The sequence below is a fragment of the Onychomys torridus genome, chromosome 3 (assembly GCF_903995425.1).
Source record: "Onychomys torridus chromosome 3, mOncTor1.1, whole genome shotgun sequence".
Taxonomy (NCBI): Eukaryota; Metazoa; Chordata; class Mammalia; order Rodentia; family Cricetidae; genus Onychomys; species Onychomys torridus.
Genome location: NC_050445.1, coordinates 30,813,397 through 30,837,815, shown reverse-complemented (window position 1 = coordinate 30,837,815; position 24,419 = coordinate 30,813,397). Strand labels below are relative to the sequence as shown.

The following is a 24,419-nucleotide window of genomic DNA, read 5'->3' as shown; positions in this document are numbered from 1 at the left end:
AATATATATATCCATATATATACATATATAACCATATATATCTATATCCATATATATATATATCCATATATATGAAATCATTTGACATAGAAGGTGATTTTTGACAAAAAGCCAGAGTTAAAACAAAAGAGAAGGGGCTGGCAGACAGCTCCAAGATTAAGAGCACATACTTCTCTTGCCAAGAACCTGAGTTCAGTTTCCAACACCCATGTCAGGTACCTCACGACCACCTGTAACTCTAGCTCCAGAGAGATGTGACCCCTTGAGCCTCCTCAGGTACCTGTACATACATGCACAGACCCATATAGAGACACAGACATATATATATATATATATACATAATTAAAATATATCTTTACAAGAAGACTGACGAGGAACTGCATAATGTAATGCTGAATCAAAGTCCCAGAGGCTAGCATTCTGGAGGACATTTCAAAGGAGGAGTTATTTCTGGGTCAACTTAAATGACGTCTCTAAAATAACCTTAGCAGTTGGCATGAATGATAAATGCTCAGAGTAATGTGCATGTCTTGGCAAAGAGTGAGAAATTAACCTTTTCTTGAAGCGTATCTGGAAGTGAATACTCAATAGAATCACGCCCAAGAACTTCCTGGTGGCTAGCCGGGTCTAGATGAGTTACCTGTCAGTTAAGGCTGCCAACTAGGAATGGGCTCAGACTTCTATCTCAGTTGGAAAAGATGGCGGAGAGTGGTGTGGTGCAGTCAGGCTTCAAAACCCATAGCCGATGGGAGGGCTGCCCCTTTCTGAACAGAAACAGAGGAGGAGTGGATGGGGACTGGGAAGAGGGGAGGTGTGGGGGAGGGATGGGAGGAGAGGAGGGAGGGAAATTACAGTCGGGATGTAAAATAAATGAAAAAAAAATTAATAATAACAAAAATAAATAAATAAAAAGCCCTTAGCCTATCTACAGGACATCTAAGGAGAGCTGGCCAGACCCTGCCTTACAGGGTTGCTTGCTCGGCCTGTGTCCCTGCTGGGTTGAATCATGCCTTCCTTCCATGGGTACTTATAAATGTGACCATATTTGGAAAAGGGTCTTTGAAGATGTAATCAAATTCAAATGAAGTCATACTTAATTGAGGTAGACCCTGACCTGTTTTAGGACAGGGTCTCCAGTATCCCAGGCTGGCTGACTACGTAATGGGGGACGACCTTGAACTCCTCCTTCTAGGCAAGCGCTCTACCAGCTGAGCTACAGCCTCACACATTATTATGTTGGAGGTTTTTTGGTTCTCACTCCTTAGCTTTGACTAGCCTGGAACTTACTATATAGCCCAGGCTAGCCTCACAGTCCCAGAAATTCCCCCATCTCAGCTTCTTAGCTAAGTGTTGGGATTGCAAGGGTAAACCACCACACTGGCTGACCAAGGTCCTCACAAGAAGAGAAATGGAGTCAGAAACAGACAGGCAGAGGAAAGGTACCGTGACAGACATACAGGAGCCTTAGGTTCGATCTGCGTGAAAGGAAGAAAGTGGGAGATGGAGGGAGAAGAAGGGAGGGAGGGAGGCAAAGAGGGAGGCAAAGAAAGAAAAGCTGGGCGGCGGTGGCACACACCTTTGGTCCCAGCACTTGGGAGGCAGAGGCAGGCAGATCTCTGAGTTCCAGGACAGCCTGGTCTACACAGAGAAACCCTGCCTTGAGAAATCAACACAAAGAGGGCGGGCAGAGGCTAACTTCGATGAACAACCATGAGTAAATACTTCAAAAGAGGAAGTGCTTAGGCCTTCCCTGGGTTCCTGGGATCTGTAACTCATTTTCCTCTTCATTTTTCTTTTGTTTACCATGGTCACACTGCAGCCTCACGATTAGTTAATACAGTCAGTCCTAACTGTACCAGTTAGTGCTGCCTAAACCTCAGCTACTCTATTCAAACCTAACAAAGTAGCATGTATGTGTTGGTCCTGGGTAACTCCACGAAGAAAAAGGCAGGGGCCTGGTCCTTAAATAACTCCAGCCCAGATGAGGAAGGGGAAAGGTGTAAGAAATAACAACAGAGTGTAAATACAGTCTGGAGGAAGCAACAGAAGACACCTAAGACCTCCTGAAGGAAAAGGAGCAGCAAAGGCTGGTTATGGCCCAGGCAGGAAGGCCAGCAGTCTGTGCGGTGGGTCATGTCACGTGTGTGGAGGGCAGAGGACAACGGTAGGAATTGGGTTTCTCTATCCACCACGCAGGTCAGGCTGTCAGGGTGGGTGGCAAGCACCTTTACCTGCTGGCCATCATCTGGACACCAACGTCTTCTACTGGCTGAGTAGAAGACCAGACCCACCTAAAGAGAGCAGGCTCTACTGGTGCCCACAATTATATTCCTAAAGAAGGGTGGACCCAGGCACACCAGATTTCTAATTCTTTTTTTTTTTTTAAAGGGGGGGGGGGTCTGAGTTTTGTGTATATGTTCTGATTTTTATCAAAGTTAGTTCAATTCTACACAGGGTTCCTAAAAACAAAGCTAACCATTGCACCGTGAGAACCAAGCAAGTCCATTCTGGATATGTTTCAAGAGAAGAGGAAGCAGGGATTCCACAAGATTTATATTTGTGTCATTGTCCACTATAGCCTTATTCACATAACCAAAGGTGAAGAGACAGCAGGGCCCGTCAACAAGTGGATGGATAAACAAAATGTGGTAGAACAGGGCTGGAGAGATGGATCTGCGCCTAAGAGCACTGGCTGCTCTTCCAGAGGATCAGGCTTGACTCCCTAACCTAACCTCTCAACTGTCTGTAAGTCCAGTTCCACAGGATATGATGCCCTCTTCTGGCCTCCATGGGTAATGCACACACATGGTGCACAGACACACATCCAGGCAAAATACCCATACACACAAAATAAAAGTAAGTAAATATTTTCCAAGAATACAACCGAACAGCATTCACCCATTAAAAATAAATACAGGGCTGGGCGGTGGTGGCACACACCTTTAATCCCAACACTTGGGAGGCAGAGCCAGGCGGATCTCTGTGAGTTTGAGGCCAGCCTGGTCTACAAAGGGAGATCCAGGAAAGGCGCAAAGCTACACAGAGAAACCATGTCTCAAAAAACAAAAAGCAAACAAACAAAAGGACCGGAAGTGAAGTTACCGCTCCACAGGGTGAAAGGTTAGTGGAAGTACCCTTCTTTCCTTTCTGCTGGATACTGGCTCCTTGCTGTCGAAATGGGCAAGTTCATGAAATCTGGGAAAGTGGTGCTGGTCCTGGCTGGACGCTACTCCGGACGAAAAGCTGTCATCGTGAAGAACATTGATGATGGCACCTCAGACTGCCCTTACAGCCATGCCCTGGTGGCTGGGATTGACCCCTATCCCCAAAAAGTGACAGCTGCCATGGGCAAGAAGAAAATCTCCAAGAGGTCAAAGATCAAGTCCTTTGTGAAAGTTTATAACTACAAACACCTCATGTCCACAAGGTACTCTGTGGACACCCCATGGACAAAACAGTTGTCAACAAGGATGTCTTTAGAGACCCAGCCCTGAAACGCAAGGCCAGGCAGGAGGCCAAGGTCAAGTTTGAGGAACGATACAAGACAGGGAAGAACAAATGGTTTTTTCCAGAAGCTTTGCTTTTAGGTATATTTTTGTTCCCATCATTTAAAAAAAGAAAAAGAAAAAGAAAAGAAATACAGCACTGATATGGGCCATGATGTGAACCTTGGAAACACTGTGTTAAGTGAAATAAGCCAATACAAAAGTATTAAATATTATAGGACTGGATTAATATTAAATACGTTGAAGGGGCAAGTTCATAGAGAAGTTACCAAAGAGGGATCACTAGAGGAAAAGAAGAATTCTCAAGAGAGCTGGGAAATAGAGAGGGTAACAGAAAACACAGAAGAGGAAAGTGGAAGGTAGGGCTAACTGGGGAAGAAAGGGAACCCCCCTGGACAGGGAGGGAACACATGAGAACAGAATAATGACCTGTATGTATGCATTTGCCATGATGAAGCCCATTACTCTGAATGCTAACCTAAATAATAAAAATAATACAGTTATCAGGGCAGAAGTTACTGCTTTACAGTACGGGTGGTGGGAAGCAGAGGGGAGCAGACAGGGAAGTGTGGGAAGTGTGCCACAGTAGCCATGGAGACTGAGGGCAGAGGCCACTTGGGCCTTTGGAGTTTGCCCCACGTTGGGCACCAAATATTGGGATAAAATCGCAAGCAATCCATGGAACCTGCTTAATGAGCAAAGGAATTTATTTCAGGGGTTAACTCATAAGACAGAATAGAGGAATTTGTCACAAGATCCTGGAAGGATAAGGCATGGTCCAACACAGTTCTCTGGCGAGTTCTGCCCTGGTCCATACCAGCATCCAAAACCACGAGGTAGCAAAGAGAGAAAATGTATATGCATCCAAGGTCTTAAAGGACCCCCAGCGGCCACACCCCAGGGGCATGTACCTCAAAGCCATAGGCAGGTGTAACAGCCACCTGCTACCTCACTAGGGGCGGTGCTTTGGGGCATGGCAAGAACAGCCACCCACTACAATTTTGCCTAGAGAACCTACAAAGAAATGATTCTACCTAAGTCCACCATGGTGGATAAGTGAGTGTTATTAGGGTTGCCTGCAGGAGTATGGGTGATGTTTGGATGGCTGTCTCACTGGAGAGTCTCCTTCCTCCATGCCCACTCATCAACTGTCAATGGTTGAGTGTCCTCAGGGAGGGGAGGGGAGGTCTCTGAGCCCTACCCTCCTTCCATAGCATGTCGGCAGCTGCTCTGACTTCAAGCCATGCATGTCTGTGGTGGACTGAGTTACAACAGCCATTAAAAAAAATTCTAGAAATAATGTTGAGGTGGTAGATGCTGTTAATGCAACCAGTCCCACTGTGTGCTTGGTTAAAATGGCAAATTTTGTGTTATATATTTGGTTACCAAAACAACAAAACCCCACAGAATGTCTCTGCAAACTTGCAAGGGTTTGCTCTATGTAGGAACTTCAGCCCAGAGCAATGTATGCGAACCTCATCCACACTAAGACTTTTAAATGACAGGACACACAGTAGCAGCATTCACCACTGCATAATGGAGCAGGGCTGGATGGTGGATAAAATGAAAGCATGTTCCAAGTCAGACATGATGGTGTACATCTGTAATCCAACATCCGGGAGGAAGAGTTAGGAGGAGCAAGGTCATCCTTAGCTACACAGCAAGTCCAAGACCAGCCTGAGCTACTTGAGACCCTGTCTCTAAAACAATGACAAATACGTTCTCCTCGTGGATACCAAATACTGAGGAAGAATGGGCAGCAGAAACAGAGACTCCAAAAATAATGCATGTGCCTCAAAAACCAAGAAGACCACTCCTGGTTGGGGAGCACTAACGAAATTGTGAAGGAACTTGAGCTCGGGGTTCACAGATGGGGAAACTGAGGACACTCCAGAGATGTGGCTCATGCAAGGGCATGGGGGAAGGGCCGAGTGGGCTTCTGATCATGAAGCCCTTTTGTGGACAGTGACAGACTCCTGAGAGCGATACAGTAAGAGGGTAGGTACAGACCCAGGGGAGTGTGACTGCCAAGTTATATCCGGGCAGAACAGCAGGTTCGAGAATGACTAGCCAGGTGTCTAAATGGAAGAAGAGAAGAGGCACCTGCCAGGGCTCCCGAGGAGCCACCGTGGAGGCCAGGCTACATCCGAAGTCCCATTGACCCGTGGGTGACTCCCCGCTTCCAGATGATGTCCTGCCAGTAAGGCTCGGGGCCAGGGACTTAGCTCTTCTGGAGCCGATGGCTTCAAGGAGACAGAGGTGAGAATGAGCCAAGGCTGTGAGGATGAGGAGAGAAGGCTATATGATTTTTCTTTAGGTCTGTTTTCCTAGGTTAGGAGAGGTTGGAGGGGCAGAGCGAATTCACGGGGGCGTGGGAAGACTAAAGGCAGGAGACAAAGAGGGAAGTGACCCAACAGTAGATGGGAGAGGCAGCCAAGGCGATACAGAGACCAGCAAGGGGTCGGAGAGCACACCAGACAGGGTGGGAGAAAGTGAAGAGATGGGAAATGTTCTCCTGGATAAGAACCACTATGACACGGGCAGGAGACAGAGAGACTGTGGTAGTTCGCAGGTAATTGGTCCCCTTATGGGGGGCTGTCGGGAGTGGTGCTCTTAGGAGGTGTGGCCTTGATGAAGTAGATGTGGACTTGGAGGAGGTGTGTCACTGTGGGAGTGGGCTGTGAGGTCTCCTAAGATCAAGTTCACTTCCTGTTGCCTGCAGATCAAGATGTAGGACTCTCAGCTCCTCCTCCAGCATCATGTCTGCCTGCACACCACCATGTCCCACCATGATGATAATGGACAGAACCTCTGAAATGTAACTCACCCCAAGTAAATGCTTTCCTTTATAAGAGTTGCTGTGGTCATGGTGTCTCTGAAAAGCAATTGAAACCCTAAGACAGAGACTGAGACTCAGAATTTCTAAAATGTAGACTGCATTCCTTTTAACAGCAGACCTGTCTTTGAAATGGCCGGCGACAGGGTTAGGGGTTTGCTAAGTGGGCCAGTGAGACAGCTCAGCCAGTTACGACACTTGCTGCCAAGCCTGGTGACCCCAGTTCACTCGCGGGATTGTGAGGTGAAAAAACTTGATCTTAACATACATGGTGGAAGGAGAGAGCTACTCCCACAAACTGTCCTCTGACTTCTACACCACATGTGCACCATGGAAGGTACACACGCACACACAACAATGCTTCAGTGTGCTTGCTCTCCTCACGGCTCACCTCCATGCCACCGTTTTCTAAGACTGCTCTGAGGAGACGAACACTACTTCAAAACACTTCACGTTTCAGTTCCCAAGTTATCCCACTATCGTGAAGTCTAGATAAGGATGCCTGGGCTTCACAACGCCGTGTACACGCTTCTAGTAAGTAGGTCATCTATCTATGGGGTGGGTTTGGAATCAGCTACCATCTAGAGACAGGGATGCATTGAGAATTTTGACTTCGGTGCAGAACACAGCATCGTTGCCATCCAGCCAGCCTTCTCTGGATCTCCTCACTGGGGACAGAATCTGCAGGACACCCAGCTCTACTGGGTCTCATTTTCTTCCTTTCTGAGACAGGGCCTCAACCATGCAGTTCTTGCTGACCCAGAATTGGCTATGTAGACCAAGGTGCCCTTGTGAACTCCCCAAGATCTGCCTGCCACTGTCTCCTGTCTCCCAAGTGCTGGGATTAAAGTCTTGTGCCACCACAAAGTTTGGCTTATTATTATTATTATTATTATTATTATTATTATTATTATTATTATGACTTTTGACAGGGTCTCATGTCACCCAAGATGTCCTTGAAGTTCTTATGCAGCCAAGGACAACCTTGGATTTCTGATCGTTCTGCCCCACTTGCTGGGTGCTGGGATAAAGGCTTTCTCCCTCATGCCTGGTGGATTCGGTGCTGGGAAGAACACCATGGCTCTGTGCATGCTAGGCAGGCTTCTATCAAGTAGGCGACACCCCCAGCCCTGTGTTCTCTTTCTGGAGATAAGTATATTTGGTTTCTTGCCACTAAAACTGATTTCTCTACAGAGCATGTGTGTCCTGTAGCAACAAGGACGTGGGGACCTTCAGGAGCTACAGATGAACATCCTCCCCCAGACAGTGCTGTGTCTTTCAAGACAAGTCACCAAATCTGCATTTCTATAAAATATCCTGAAACAGGGCTGGGAGACCGGTAAGGACAGTCACAGGCAGAGGGGGGAGGCAGAGAGCTCCCTCTGTGAGGGAGGAAGGAGGACACTCCAGTTTTAGCTCAAGTGGATCCCAGACAAAAATCCATGTTGTGAAAGTCACAGAAGAAGGAGATGACTTGTTTCCACAGGCAAAGTGGGACACACAGCAGGGGCTGGGTGCTGATCGGAGGAAGGCATTAGCTTTACAGCCCCCGAGGCCTGTGACCTGTCTCAGGTCACCATTTCTAAGTATGACATGGAGCTGGGTGTGGTGACATCCACAGTCATCTCAGTACTTGAGTGGTAAAAGCAGGAGGATTTACATTCAAAGCCAGTCTCGGCAGTTAGAGATTAAATCTAACCCTAACCTGTCTCAAAAGAACAACAACAAATCTACAACACCTTGGGTGGCCTTTGTGCTGACCAAAGAGAGAAAAACCCCGTGGCCTGGATCCACACAGGGGCCTCAGGGCTGCAATGATGACACACCCCTCTCTAGCCACAGCCAGTGATACACAAAGGCTACCCATGAAAGGCTGAGAAATTAGCCCCAGAAGCAAAACCCAACAGCTGTGGTTTGGTGAATAAATAGAATTATTGCTACACAAGGGAAGAGAAAAAAATAGTTTTATAAAGTGTTGTGGGGGGGGGGGTGGGGCAATTAACCAAATGTTTTAAGAAGGGCAGAATGTGCCCATGAAGAACATGTAGAGATCCTCACAGGAGCGTTGTGTCCATAGTTCTATGGGGCTGGGCGGGCCAGAGGTAGAGTCCCCCTTTCCAATGCTGAGGGGAACAGGTCTCCTTCCAAACAGGCCTGACTCTGGCCTAGACCCTCAGCAGGTACCTGGTCTGTCTTTTGCATTGCAGACCTCTCCTCTGCTGAGACACCCAGTGCCTGTTTAAGGCAGGAAGCCCCAGGCACAGGAGGATGTGGCAGGCGCCCTCATTCACACAGGATCAGGAGCACGGGTGAGCAGGCCCGCAGGCGATGATGAGTCACCACGAGCTGCCAATGCTATTCTGAGATCTGCCAAGGACACGGATGCCCTTGTCAGCACCCTGGCATCCCTGGCTGTTTGTCTCCTTCCCAGTGTGGCTCCAGAAGGCGAGTGTTGTTAAGAAGGAGGGATGTGAACAGGGTGAGCCCATAGACAAAAACATCTAACTTTTCTGCCTCTGTCTCCTAGAGACCAGGAAGTTGTCACTAAGAGCCAACCCCTTCTGGATTGAACTGAGGCAGTTTGTTGAGAAGCCAATCCAGGGCAGGGCAGGGCAGACCTGGTAGAATTTTCCAGATGAATCACCTGGCCACTTACTTTACTAAGGGCTGAAGAAGTATTTACGTTCTAGATTCTCTAAGGAAACTGAATCAGAGTGGGCCCCCATGAACAGCTCTCCAGAATACAGCACCTGGGCACCTTCTCAGCCTCTCTAGCTCCATGTAACCCAAAGAAACTTTAAGCTACAGGAACTATAGGGGGCCAAGTGCCAGAGACCATCTCAACTCAGTTACTGGAATTTAAATAAGAACCTTCGCCAGGTGGTGGTAGTGCACGCCTTTAATCCCAGCACTTGGGAGGCAGAGGCAGGTGGATCTCTGAGTTCGAGGCCAGCCTAGTCTACAGAGTGAGATCCAAGACAGCCAGGGCTACACAAAGAAACTCTGTCTCGAGAAACAAAAACAAAACTAACTAACTAAATAAATAAATGGAAGGATATATGTAGATTGTATACAAATACTTTTTTTCTTTTTTTTTTAGACAAGGCCTCTTTCTGTTCCAAGATGTACAGTCTTCCTGCCTTGGTTTCCCAAGTGCTGGGGTGACTGGCCTGTGCCACCATACCTAGCATTACTCTACCATTTTGTTAAGGGAGTTGAGCCTACAGGGTGTATGCTCTTGTGGCTGTCCCTTGTGAACACTAGGGAAGACAGCCTTTCCCTAAGTCAACACAGGGATGTGAGGAGGCTAGAGGAAGGTGTCAGACTCTGGAGCTGGAGGTAGAGGATGCCAGGTCCTTCAGAAGAGCAGCAAGTGTTCTGAAGTGTATCTCTACCCCGGGACCACCCCCCTTCCTCCCTCATTTTCTTTATTATCCTGTTACTATTGCCCTCATCCTGGTCTTCATTTTATTTTATTTTTTGGTATGAGTGCTCTATCTGCATGAATGCCTGCAACATCAGATACCACTATAGATGGTTGTGAGCCACCATGTGGTCGCTGGGAATTGAACTCAGGACCTCTGGAAGAACAGCCAGTGTTCTTAACCTCTGAGCCATCTCTCCAGTCCCCATCCTGGGATTTATTACTCCCATCTAAACTCCAGGCCTGGTTCTGTACCTTGCCCTGGCCCATGTTTTCTTCCCTTTTGAAGCCATCCTCTATGTTGCTGTATAAAGCTGCCAGTCTGTACTTTCGAAGCTCTGATCCAATCTGATGGTCACTGTCACTATGCCGTGGTTTTCAGGTGATTCTCTACATCTGCTGGGTCACTTAAGGTACTTCCTGTGCATATCCCACATGCCTACCCAGGCCTAACTCCCCACATTTTTGTAGAAAAACAAAACAAACAAAAATCCGGGATGGTTGTTTGTGGCTTACCCACCTTTTTTCCCTGTGGAAACATGCTTGCTCTCCAAGGCACAGCTCCTGCCTGACTGCCAGCCAGCTGGGTGATCCTGTCCCACTGACTCAGTGTGTCTTTAGGGTGGTTTGTGGGTCTCTCTGCAGGCGTCTCCTGACCTCTGTAATCTTGCTTCCTCATAGAAAATGCTTGCTAACAGGTCACAGACCACACTGCACCTACCTGTCCCTAAAAGTATACAACACAAGGAAGTGTGAGGATGGAGGCCTGTTGACTTCCGCCTATGAAGCCTCTTGCAATTTAGTATGTTCTTTTTGTTTTTGTTTTTCAAGACACAGTTTTTCTGTGTAGCCCTGGCTGTCCTGGAACTCGTTCCATAGACCAGGCTGGCCTCAAACTTAGAAATCCACCTGCCTCTGGCTCCTGAGTGCTGGAATTAAAGTTATGTGCCACCACCACCTGGCTCATTTATTATACTTAAAGCTTCTTTTAAAATATTTGATTGGGGGGTTGAGGATTTAGCTCAGAGGTAGAGTGCTTGCCTAGCAAGCACAAGGCCCTGGGTTCGGTCCTCAGTTCTGGCAAAAAAAAAAAAAAAAAAAAAAAAAGTACTTAAAAAAAATAAAATATTTGATTTGGGAGCTAGAGAGATGGCTCAGGGGCTAAGAGCACAGTTGCTCTTGAGAAGAACACGGTTCAATTTTCAGCACCTACCTGGAAATTCAAACCTGGAGTTCTGTAACTCCAGTTCTAAGCACCAGGCACAGACGTGGTGCACAGACATACATGAAGGTAAAACACCCATACACACGAAATAAAAGTAAATCTAAAAAAATTTTTTTAAGATTTTGAATTTTGTGTGTATGTCTGTGTGTGAATACATGCAATTGAGTGCAGGTATCCTCAGTGGCCAGCAGAGGGCATCAAATTATCTGGAGCTGGAGTTACAGGTGGTTGTAAGCTGCCTGAGGGGTGTGTTAGGATCTGAACTCAGGTCCACCGGAAGAGCAGCAAGCCTCATAATCACTGAGCCATCTCTCCAGCCCCTCTTCTCATGCATTTTAAATCATTACTACATTACTCATACCCTGTACAATGTAAGTGTTTTGATAGTTGTTAAACTCTATTGATTAAAAACAGAGGGGTTGGGGATTTAGCTCAGTGGTAGAGTGCTTGCCTAGCAAGTGCAAGACCCTGGGTTTGATCCTCAGCTCCACAAAAACAAACAAACAAACAAACAAACAAACAAAAACAAACAAACAAACAAACAAACAAAAACTAGGGCTGGAGAGATGGCTCAGAGGTTAAGAGCACCAACTGCTCTTCCAGAGGTCCTGAGTTCAATTCCCAGCACCCACATGGTGGCTCGCAACCATCTGCAATGAGATCTGCTGCCCTCTTCTGGCCTGCAGACATACATGCAGACAGAACCCTGTATACATAATAAATAAATAAACTTTAAAAAGGTACTATTTCAGCACAGATACAACCTTTTTTATATTTATTTATGTGTGTGGGTATGTGTTTATACCAGGATCAGAGGAAAAGTCACAGTTGAATCCCCTTCTACTTATTCGTGCCCTTGGGATCAAACTTAGGTTATCAGCAAATGCTTTTACCTCTGAGCCACCTTACTGGTCCCTATAGATGCAGATATTTTCAACCCAGAGTAGATTGACTACAGATATGTAACCCACAACTCAGGTGTATATAAACATACGCATATAATATGTATGTATAGCTATAGATTGTGTAGCATTAGTCACTGAGAAGGAGAGTCCCCTGCTTTACCCCATGCTAATAACATGACCTCTGAGATATGGCTGATGTTTGCTGTCAAGTCTGAATGAGTATGACCTTTGAATTGGTGTGTTCGGTCTGGGTCAACTGAGTGTGAGTTACAAATGTAAGCTCTGGACACACGCAAGGTATTCTTGGACTAGCCCTCTGCTCTCTAAGACGTGACCAGCTCTGGGAAGGTCAACTTCTAGTCAGTGAGGCCATATATAGCAGACATCAAGAATATAAAAATTAAACAACAAAAAAGAATGTAGAAAATTAAAAATGAATACAGCTGGTCATCTGTGATAAACAGATACCAAATGCAGAACACAGTAATCCTGAAATAATGTAAGTTAGGGAGGCAGGTCCCAAAAGACCATGTGCTGTAGAGCTCCGCTTATACGACATGTCAGACAGGCAAACCCACAGATACAGAATGTCCAACATCAGGAGCAGAGGAGGAGGATGGAGTGTGACCACTGAGCGATGAGGTTCTCTTTTCAGGCAATAAAATGTAAAATTAGATAGTAGTCCAAAGCTACACAGAGATACCCTGTCTCGAAAGAAACAAACAGAAAATTAAATAGTGATAGTTATGCAACCTTGTGAATGAACTAAAGGGAAGCTCCTTGTCTGTGTATCCAGAATATTGGGCGTTAACAGCTTAGATGCAAGATTGTAAAACATTAGAAGCGGCGTTAGGGATTTAGCTCAGTGGTAGAGTGCTGGCCTAGCAAGGGCAAGGCCCTGGGTTCGACCCTCAGCTCCGGAAAAAAAAAAAAAATCAGAAGCCAACTTCTGCCCTCCGGGGTTCTCCCATTGTGCTGTAAGCCGGTGTTTAAGATCTCTTCCCTCCTTCAATAAGCCGCATTCCGAATTCCAAAAAAAAAAAAGGAGAAGAGGGGATCAAGATCATGATGGGGAAACCCACAGAGACAGCTGACCGGTGCTAGTTGGAGCTCACTGACTCTGGACTGACAGCTCAGGAACCTGCATGGGACTGAACTAGGCCCGCTGAATGTGGGTGACAGTTGTGTGGCTTGATCTGTTTGTGGGGTCCCTGGCAGTGGGACCAGGACTTATCCCAGGTGCATGAACTGGCTTTTTAGAGCCCATTCCCTGTGGTGGGATACCTTGCTCAGCCTTGATACAATGGGGAGGGGCTAGGTTCTTCTTCAACTTGGTGTGCCAGACTTTGTTGACTACCATGGGAGGCCTTACCCACTCTGAGGAGTGGATGAGGGTAGAGTGGGAGGGAGGTGAGGAGGCAGGAGAAGGGGAGGGAGGGGGAACTGGAGTTGGTATGTAAAATGGAAAAAAAAATTTAATAAATATATAAAAAAAGAAAAAAGTTGCTACTACAGAGTTTATAGTAGATGAATTACATAAAATTAACCCAAGTCAAATTTCCATCAAATGATGGCTTGATAAATGTAGCATATGCTACAAAATAGTTCTTGTAAAATAAAAATGCAGTACTGATACTTTCAACATAGATAAATCTTTTTTGTTTTGTTTTGTTTTGAGACAGGGTCTCATTAGCCCAGGCTAATCCTCAAACTTGTATGGAGCTGGGAATGACCTTGATCTCCATGTCCTCCTTTTCCCCTTTCCCACATGCTGAATTACAGGTGTGCATCATCACGTTGGTGCAACATAAATAAATCTTGAAAATATTCTAAGAGAAGGAAGCCAGGTACAGAAAGTCATGTCCTATATAAACCCCCCTACACACACACACACACACACACACACACACACACACACACACACACATTGAGACAGGAAGACACAGTTTTATATGCTCAGGCTGGCTTCAAATTCATGGGAATCCTCCTGCATCAGCCTCCTGAGTGCTGGGATTATAGGTATGTACCACCATGTCTGGCATGTGACTCTCTTCATATAGAAATCGGGGTGTTCAGTATCCTCACACCTGATCCAGCAGTGGGATGGAGTTCTTGGGTGTCAATGTTTCCTGGTGACCTCATGACTGTCTCGCCAGGACAGCGGCTCACTTTCTGTGTCTGAGAAGGTATCAGCTCTAAAGTGCTGAGCATGTGGTCACTCTGAGAGCTGACCATGGTGCAGGGTGGAGCACAGCAAGGCTAGGAGCAGAGATCCACCAAAGGTGCTGCCACTCCTCCAGACAGAATCAAAATGGAAGATGATGCCCTGGGTGCAGAGGCTGGAGCAGGAGATCTCAAGAGTTCCAGAACAGCCTGGGGAACAGTGAGTTCAAGGCCAGCCTGGGAGGACCTAGATCTTTCTGCCTCCCCTCTCCCCTGGCAAAGGAATCAGAATACTTGAAGATTGATTACCTAAAATGAAATATACCAACAATGATCCTCAAGGCTGGGGAATGGCAGATTGTGTAGCCACTGAGAATTAAGGAGAAACTAGCAAATGTGAGTGTTTCAGCACTATGAAGGGCAGAGATAAGACAATCGCTTGCTGAATAACTAGACAAGGGCAAGCAGAGCTCAATAGCAGAGCAACTGCCTACTAAGCCTGAGGCCCCCAGTGCTGGGGCAAATCTAGATTTACCCTGACATTAAAGGATACTCCAAAACGCTTCCAGCAGTTTATGAAACAAGGACCACAGTGACTGGGAGTGTGGGGGTCGCTCTGAGGAGACCAGCTACTCCAAAGTCAGACATCCTAGTGGTCTGCAGGTTTCTAGCCAACTGCACTTGTCCCAGCCCTGCAGGCGATATAAGAACTGGAAATCTCATAACAAATTGAAGCTACACATAAAAGGTGCTGCTTGGGACTGGAGAGATGGCTCAGAGGTTAAGAGCACTGACTGCTCTTCAGAGGTCCTGAGTTCAATTCCCAGCAACCACATGGTGGCTCACAACCATCTGTAATGAGATCTGGTGCCCTCTTCTGGCCTGCGGGCAGAACACTGTATACATAATTAATAAATCTTAAGAAGAAGAAGAAGAAGAAGAAGAAGAAGAAGAAGGAGAAGGAGAAGGAGAAGGAGAAGAAGAAGAAGAAGAAGAAGAAGAAGAAGAGGAGGAGGAGGAGAAAATACACAGCATCTCTGCCTGCAGCCTTGATACTTGAGAGGAAGAGAATTCAGAGTTCAAGCCCAGCTTGGGCGATGTAAGAAACACTGTCAAAAACAAGCAAATACAACACTTCACACAGAGAAGCGGGTAAAGAACAGGAAAAAATTAGGCCATTTTCACTCAACAGGACAATGAACTTTCTTACAGTTAAAGCCATTTAACAGCAGAATGGGTTCCCGGGGGATGGACCTCTTCTTGGGAGAGGGCAATTCCCAATAAGTTGGTCACAGAGCAGTAGCCAGGGAAAGAGTTTTGAGCCTTCCATTTAAGAAGAGAAAATACAGGGCTGGAGAGACGGCTCAGTGGTTAAGAGCACAGACTTAGCCATTCACGTCTGTGATCTCAGCCCTCAGGAAGCTCAGGCACCAGGATTGTGAGCTTGTAGGCAGCCTGGGCTATACCCTGAGAACTTGTACCAAAATCACACACACACACAAAAAGGAGCCAGGGAACCGGCTTTGTGAGGAAACCTGACAACCCTGTAACCCACCATGGGGGGCATGTGCATATCTAAGCCCAGCCAGCCTGGGGTACCCAGTGCATCGGAAACAAGAGAAATTCTACTTCAACAGGATGGAAGGAAAGAAGGGATTCCTAAAAACTGTTCTGACTTCCACACGAACACTACAGTAAGTGCATACCCTGTTCATGCGCATGCACACAAACACGCACTAAATTAATTACATGCTTTTTTTTTTTTTTTAAAGACAAAGGCCCTGGGAATGGTGTGGCACACACTTTTAATCCCAGCACTTGAGAGGCAGAAGCAGAAGGATCTCTGTGAGTTCAAAGCCTGGTCTATGGAGTGAGTTCCAGGCCAGCCAAAATTACATGGTGAGAGCCTGTCTCAATAAAATAAAACAGAAAGCTTAAACGTGAAGGACTGACCCCAAGGAGAATGTAGACGAAGCTCCCTTTAGCCCCGAAGTCCCGAATTCTAAACTGGACTCCCGGTTGTGGACAGAAGGAATAGTTAGCCAGAAACACTGAAGCCCAAGGAAGCGACCCCCATTTAGAATCAGCACACTAAGCATGGCAGGAGGCTTGCAGTGGCGGTGGGAGGGAGGGTGGTCCAGGGGTTCGTACCACCCACCTCAATCCCGGATGTGTGGCGACTTAAAGGCTGAAGGGAGAGGAATACGCCTAAGGTCTGAGCAGGCTTCTACTCCTAGACAGAAGACCCGAGGTGGTGATCTCCGAGGAGATGCCTTCCCAGCAGAACAGAAGAGCAGGAGCCGGGATGCTTCAAACTGACCCAAAGTAACAATGCCATACAGAACGCGTTCCGTGTGCAGTGGTGTCTCCCTATACAGAACACGTTCCGTGTGCAGTGGTGTCTCCCCGTACAGAACACATTCTGTGTGCAGTGGTGTCTCCCCGTACAGAACACATTCCGTGTGCAGTGGTGTCTCCCCGTACAGAACACATTCCGTGTGCAGTGGTGTCTCCCCGTACAGAACACATTCTGTGTGCAGTGGTGTCTCCCCGTACAGAACACATTCCGTGTGCAGTGGTGTCTCCCCGTACAGAACACGTTCCGTGTGCAGTGGTGTGTCCCCGTACAGAACACATTCCGTGTGCAGTGGTGTCTCCCTATACAGAACACGTTCCGTGTGCAGTGGTGTCTCCCCGTACAGAACACATTCCGTGTGCAGTGGTGTCTCCCCGTACAGAACACGTTCCGTGTGCAGTGGTGTCTCCCCGTACAGAACACGTTCCGTGTGCAGTGGTGTCTCCCCGTACAGAACGTGTTCCGAGTGCAGTGGTGTCTCCCCGTACAGAACACATTCCGTGTGCAGTGGTGTCTCCCAGTTCCGAGTGCAGTGGTGTCTCCCTATACAGAACGTGTTCCGTGTGCAGTGGTGTCTCCCCATACAGAACACGTTCCGTGTGCAGTGGTGTCTCCCTATACAGAACGTGTTCCGTGTGCAGTGGTGTCTCCCCGTACAGAACACATTCCGTGTGCAGTGGTGTCTCCCCATACAGAACACGTTCCGTGTGCAGTGGTGTCTCCCCGTACAGAACGTGTTCCGAGTGCAGTGGTGTCTCCCCGTACAGAACGTGTTCCGAGTGCAGTGGTGTCTCCCCGTACAGAACACGTTCCGTGTGCAGTGGTGTCTCCCCGTACAGAACGTGTTCCGAGTGCAGTGGTGTCTCCCCGTACAGAACACGTTCCGTGTGCAGTGGTGTCTCCCCGTACAGAACGTGTTCCGAGTGCAGTGGTGTCTCCCCGTACAGAACGCGTTCCGTGTGCAGTGGTGTCTCCCTATACAGAACACGTTCCGTGTGCAGTGGTGTCTCCCAGTTCCGAGTGCAGTGGTGTGTCCCCTGCGGAGTCCCGAGGCAGAGCAGGTCTGCATCAGGGAAAGAGCTTCAGCAGGGGAAGAGCTGTGCATTTGGGAGGAAAGAGGTGAGACATAAGCTATGACACAGGAGCTTCCTTAACAATCAGAACGACCACAGTCCTCCAACATACAGTCAGCTGGTGAGTTCCCGTCTCCATGGGGGAGCGGGGGAGCCTGGCATTCCTAAGGCCATTCCTGCCAGCCTGTTCTCAGCCTGCACCCTTTGTCCAGAGGTTCTTTCAATGGCCTCTACTTGACGAGAGAGATTGAGCTCTAGTCCTGTTTTAACTCAAAGGGATCTTCCTTCCCAGTCATGACACAGGCTTGCTTCTCGAAGATCTACTAAACACAAGGCAGCACAGGCAGCCCTCCAAGGGCGGCCACAGAATGGTCTCACCTGAACCCAAGCAGTACTAGCTATGGTCACTTGGTGGACTGCTGGGAAGGTCCTGGGCCACGCACTTTGCAGGGTACCTTTCCCTCCCAGCCCCATATATATATATATATATAATTTTATTTTTCTCCCCGAGACAGGGTTTCTCTGTGTAGCTTTGCGCCTTTCCTGGAACTCACTTTGGAGACCAGGCTGGCCTTGAACTCACAGATCCGCCTGGCTCTGCCTCCCGGTGCGCCACCACCACCTGGCCCAGCCCTTTCTTTAGACCTCCACCTGTCTCACAGTGGCTGCTCTCTGGTGGAGTCAACTGCAAGACTGTTAGGTTCTTCAGACTGTACATACTGAGCTCAGGAAGACACCCCCCCCCCCACACACACACACCTAGGATTATGGCCTTCTGATGCTGCTCTCTGGGGCTCAGGACAAATAGTTACTACATCAAACAAAGGCCTTTGAAGTCTTGGGTGAAAGATTTTCCCTAAGTACAATTATCCCATTAAACCCACAGTATTGCTCTCAAAGCAGGCGGCCCTTTACCAGCAGCTCTCCAACGCTGATGGTTTGAGACGAAAACTTTCTTGGGCCACACAGACAAAAGGGATTATTAAACAGTTTCAAATGATCTTGCTACTCTTTGTCTGAAAGGGCACAAAGGTTGGGGGAAGGTTCTTTCATTTAAAAAATTGTATTATTAATTTCTTTCTTTGTGAATGTGTGCAGAGGTCAGCTCTCTCTTTCCACCAGTAAGTCCTGGGGATCAAACAGCCCATCAGGCTTGGTGGCAAGTGTCTGACTCTACCCACTGAGCCATCTCACTGGCCTCAAGGTCATCTCCTTTAAACAGGGGTAAAGACAAGCAGTTGAGGGCCGACTAAAGATATCTGAGAAGCAAGAACTTCATCCCAAGTTAATGAAACATTCATAGAGAGAGAGGTAACTGAGCAGGAGGCAGAGGAGAGTCAGACCTGGGCAAGCCATGCACAGGAAGTAATCCCACCTTCACTGACTATCCTGCCCAGCAGCACAGAGGAGTGTAAGAGTTTATTGGAGGCCAGCGTTCTCCGCAAACAGAAAAATCTAGAAAGGTAGTGAAGAGGTACTTCTTAAAGCAGCAAAGGGGTAGTGGTGGCACACGCCTTTAATCCCAGCACTCGGGAGGCAGTGGCAGGTAGATCTCTGTGAGTTCGAGGCCAGCCTGGTCTCCAAAGCAAGTTCCAGGAAAGGCGCAAAGCTACACAGAGAAACCTTGTCTCGAAAAACCACCCCCCCCAAAAAAAAATGAGAGAGGGTGGGGAGGAGGGAGAGGAGGAGGAGGAGGAAGAAGTAGCAGCAGTAGCAAAGGGGCTGGGGAGAGGGCTCAGCAGGGCAGGTCTAGTGCTTCCTGAGCAAACATGAGGACCCCAGTTTAGATACTAGAATTCATACAAAAACCCAGTGCCACAGGCATGTGTCTATGACCCCAGCACCGGGGATGGAGATAGAGACTGGTAGATCTCAGGGGCTTGCTGGTCTACCCAGAATGGTAAGTTCTAGTTCAGTGAGAGATCTTGTCTTAAAACATAAGGTGATGGGGCTGGAGAGATGGTCCTGCAATTAAAAGCCGTCTGCTCTTGCAGGGGACCAGGTTCAGTTCCCAGCACCAACATGGTGGCTCACAACTGCCTGTAACTCCCGGTCCAGGGGCTCTAACACACTCTTCTGGCCTCCTTGCACACCAGGCACACACATGGTACAACAGACAATACTTGTAGGCAAAATACCCATGCACAAAAGATTTTACATAATAAGGTGGAGAAAAGCAGAGGAAGACACTGGACATCAAACTCTGGACCCCACGAACAGGTTAAGTACACTTGTACACACACACACACACACACACACACCCCAAACTAAGAGCAGAAAACTACTGCAGAGTGGAGCTAAGACCCAGCAAAGCCATACACCCCCAGTGACTGAACCCCAACGGTGGAGGGGCTGAGGGGGTTTTCACAAAGCCTCACAATTGCTGCCTCTGCTTGAGACCGTGGCCTGGGGAAAGATGAGTGCACCCCACAAGCACCCTTTGGAAGGGAGCCTAGGACAAGAGTCAGCTGGAGAGGAGGACATGAAGACGGAAGACACTGTGTCTGGTTCTCTCCTATCTCGCTGCAACCCTAGACAGCACAGGCCTCTTCTCAGGGTCCTCACCTGCAAGCCTCTGAGCCACAAAGCCTTCGGTGCAGACTCCAGGGTAAAATGGGACAGCGATTTTAAAAACCTCTCTTTATGCATATGAGTGTTTTGTCTGTGTCTCAAGGTTTCTATGGTCATGAAAAATGCCATGACTGAAAGCGTTTATTTAATAACCTACATGTCCATCATAAAGGGAAGTCAGGGCAGGAATAAGCAGACGCTGGAAGACAGCAGCTTACTGGCCAGCTCAGGCTACTTTCTTCTATAATCTAGGACCACCTGCCCATATATATCTGCCTCCATCAGATTGTCTGTATATATAATATGGGCAATATAATATATATTATATTATCTCAATTAAGATCCCATCCTCCAGGCCAGGTGGTGGTGGCGCACACCTTTAATCCCAGCACTCGGAAGGCAGAGCCAGGTGGATTTCTGTGAGTTCGAGGCCAGCCTAGGCTACCAAGTGAGTTCCAGGAAAGGCGCAAAACTACACAGGGAAACCCTGTCTCGAAAAACCAAAAAAAAAAAAAAGATTCCCTCTTCCCAGATGTTTAGGTTTGTGTCAAATTGACATAAACCAATCAATACCACTTACAGATATGTCTGTGCCCCAGGTGTGTGCCTGGTGCCCATGGAGGACAGAAGAGAACACTGGATTCCCTGGAACTACCTCTGTAGAGGTTCTTGCTTCTAAAATGCCAATAGTAACATAAAAATAAATGCTACGTATAATTAGTACATCTATTCCCAGCTAAGAGCTTTGTCACATTTATTCTACACTAACGCTAGTATTTCACATTTAATCTGATTTGAGATACATGCTAAAACAAGCAATCTCACCAGAAATGCTTCAGGCAATAGAGGGCAAAGGGGGCGGGGTGGGAGATAACTAAGATAGTATCTAAAAGTTCCAAAGAGGCAGTGTGGAAAGGTGAATCAGGAAGTCAGAGAACCAGCTAGACGCCTGCCATGCCCTTGGACATGTTGCTCACACTCCCTGTTGAATTGAGGATATGACAAGAAGCAACCAGAGGATACAATCAGGCAGTAAAGCCAGCAGGCCAGGCAGATTGTGCCTGAGATAAGGGCTTTGGAAGGCTCCAGCAGGAATAACCAGGAGGCAGAGGAGAGGAGAGGGGTGAGTGGGAGGGAGCCTCAAAGGCTGGGGAGAAGAGGCAGCCCAGAGAATAACAGGTACCAAAGAGGTTGCCTGAGCACCACTGCAGCCAAACCTGTCTCCAGCTCTGAGCAATCTGAGGATGACGGCAGCGTAAAGCCACGCAACCTGCCGATGCAGCGGCTTCTGCCGGAGAGCTATTGTGAGCAGTGTGGGCCAGTCTGCAAGGTCCAGGAGCCGCGGTGGCCTGCTCTGCCCGCCCTCCGTTCTTACTTCCCTTCCAACTTTTCCAACCTGAGCAACATTATCTAGCACCAAGCACACCAGGGTCTTGCCTTGGAGGAAAAGAGACACAATATGCCTAGGGCCATGACAGCAAATATGCAAGTAAGCTGGGTTGCCATGGAATCAGCAAAGGTGGGGGAGGCTCGCCCAGGGTTCTTGGACTAAATGGTGCTGGATGAGCTTGAAGGAAAGCGAAGACTGAGGACACCGAGAGTGAGAGAGGTATGTGAGGGAAGAACAGGTTAGGACAAGGTATGAGTGTGCACAGCAACTCTATAGGAGGCTCTCAGGAGACCCGGTGAGCAGGGTGAGACTTCAAGAGGCCCAGTCTTCTCACCGGGCTTTAAAGTGTGCCAGGTTCTAAGGATGAGCCTGCAAGAAGATGCTGCAAAAAAACTGTGTGTGTGTGTGTGTGTGTGTGTGCGCGTGTGTGCTTTTTATAGTTTTTTGATTTGTTTTGTTTTTACATGCATTTTGGGCTGGAGAGATGGCTCAGTAGTTAAGAGCACTGGCTGCTCTTCCAGAGGACCTGAGTTCAATTCCCAGCAACCACATGGTGGCTCACAACCATCTGTAATGAGATCTGGTGCCCTCTTCTGGCTTACAGAGATACATGCAGACAGAACACTCATACCTATCTTTATATATTTTAAAAAATGAATTCTCTAAAAAGAGAATAGATGTTTTTCATATTCTCATACAGATTTATGCCCTACACACTAAAAACAATGTGCCAGGCAGAGATGGTGCTTGCCTTGAATCTCAGCACTTGGGAGACAGAGGCAGGTGGCTCTCTGTTCAAGGCCAGCTTGGTCTAAAGAAATTCCAGGACAGCCATAGCTACACAGAGAGATCCTATCTTGAAAAACCCAAACCAAACAATCCAATTAATGCAAGCAGTTACCAGATTGGCCTATGTGGAGACAGAAAAAGGGGCTGAAGAGCCAGTGTAAGATGGGTGGGGCTGGAAAGACGGCTTAGTAAGACACACCGGCTGCTCCCGTTCAATTCCTAGAACCCACATGGCAGCTCACAATGTCTGCAGCTCCACTTCCAGACTTCTGGGCTAGTCTGGCTCCCAAGGGCACTACAAATATATGATGCACACACATGCAGGCAAAACATCCATATTCATAAAATAAAAATCAATTTAAATAAATAGGATGGGAGTGTGATCAAGGAAAACAATGCCAGCCTCTGGCCTCTACATACCCATACACACACACACACACACACACACACACACACACACACACACACACACACACACAAACACAGATGCATATACACACATGAGCCTAGAAGCCACAGTCACCAAATATATGAACAAATATATACACATACAAACCCAAAAATTAAAAAGAAATTAAAATGCTCTAGAAGTCAAAGATAAGAAAGGGACTAAAAAAAAAAAAGTTACTGGGCGGCGGCGGTGTACACCTTTAATCCCAGCACTCGGGAGGCAGAGCCAGGACCATCTCTGTGAGTTCGAGGCCAGCCTGGGCTACAGAGTGAGTTCCAGGACAGGCTCCAAAGCTACACAGAGAAACCCTGTCTTGAAAAACAAACAACAAAAACAAAAAAGTCCTGGGAAAAGATAAAGCGGTTACCAGAGTCAAATACAAGGGAAGGTTTGTAAAAACAGAAGGAATTAAGGCAGGAGGGATCCCAAACTCAGTGAGCCCACATGCTGTTCCCGTGGGTGGTAAGAGGAGGTGTCCCTGATGATGTCACTGATGAGTACAGCAGAATGGCAAGCATCCTGCCTAGTTATCCAGCTAAGAAGGAAGTTGGTGGTAGAGCCAGGAAGGCAACAGGAAAGGAAAACAGGAAGTTAGTCAGAAAAACTAGTCCGCACAAGCCAAGGCCTCTAGCCAGGCGTGGTGGTTCCTGTGTGTCATCCCAGCACTCGGGAGGCAGAGGAGGAAGGATCACAGTTCATCCCAAGACCACGGGGTAACCAGGAAGGGCCCTGGGTGAGAGGTGCAGTTCAGTAGAAGGGCTCCCGCATAGCCGGCACAGAGGCCCTGGGTACCAGCGCGGCACCATGGAAACAGATTGCCACACTCTCGTCCTTCAACCTAGCTGTCAGGAAGGGATTTTCTTTCTTTTCCTAAGTTCTTACTTAAGGAATATGTAAGCACTATTTTTAAATTCCAGAACGTGACACACTTGAAGGGCAAAATGTTTCCCATCCAATAATTCTTTTACTGTGTAAAAGCCTCTTACTAATTTTTTTTCAAATTATTTTTTAACTGACAGAAGATCCATTTCCAAACCAGCTTTCACCGTGGCCTTTTCTCCCACTTTTGAAGTGTGTTAGTATGTGAGCATAGGTGTGTGGGTGCACACGCATGGAGGCCAGGGGTCAACATTGTCTTCCTCTATCAACCTCTCCCGCCTCTCTTAAGCTTTGTTATTTATATGTATGTGTATTTTGCCTACACGTATATAAGTGCAACGTGGGCATGCAGTGCCTGTGAAGGCCAGAAGATGATGACACATCTCTTGAGCCTAGAGTTAGACAGATGGTTGTGAGCTGTCATGTGGGTTCTGGGAACTGAACCTGGATCCTCTGGAAGGGCCGCCAGCATCCTCTAATCCGCTAAGCCATCTCTCCAGCCTTCACACTCTTCTGAGACAAGGTTCTCTCCCTGAACCCGAGCTCACTAATTGAGCCCGATCTGTCTCCACCTCCCGAGGCTGGGATTACAGGCAGGTGTCGATATGTATTGCTATGTTCTTCATGTGTGGGTGCTGGGAATCCAAACAGCTGTTCATGCTTTCTTAGCAAGCACTTAGCCAGCTCCCTAGCCCCTGACCTTTTCTTCCAGAGAAACAAAGTAAGGTGAACTCCTAAGCATTTGTTAAAGTTACTTCCTTCACAGGTTGGCAGAAGTAGATCAAGGGAGTAAAACATCATTTCATCCAGTTCTGAGTGTTTATAACTTCATTTCAGAAAGAGCTTGGAGA

The 24,419-nt window shown here is 47.6% G+C and overlaps 1 pseudogene; it reads left to right on the top strand.

Moving 5' to 3' along the window:
- The first annotated feature begins 3,165 nt into the window (after window positions 1-3,165).
- Window positions 3,166-8,801, top strand: LOC118580007 (annotated as a pseudogene).
- Window positions 8,802-24,419: the final 15,618 nt, after the last annotated feature.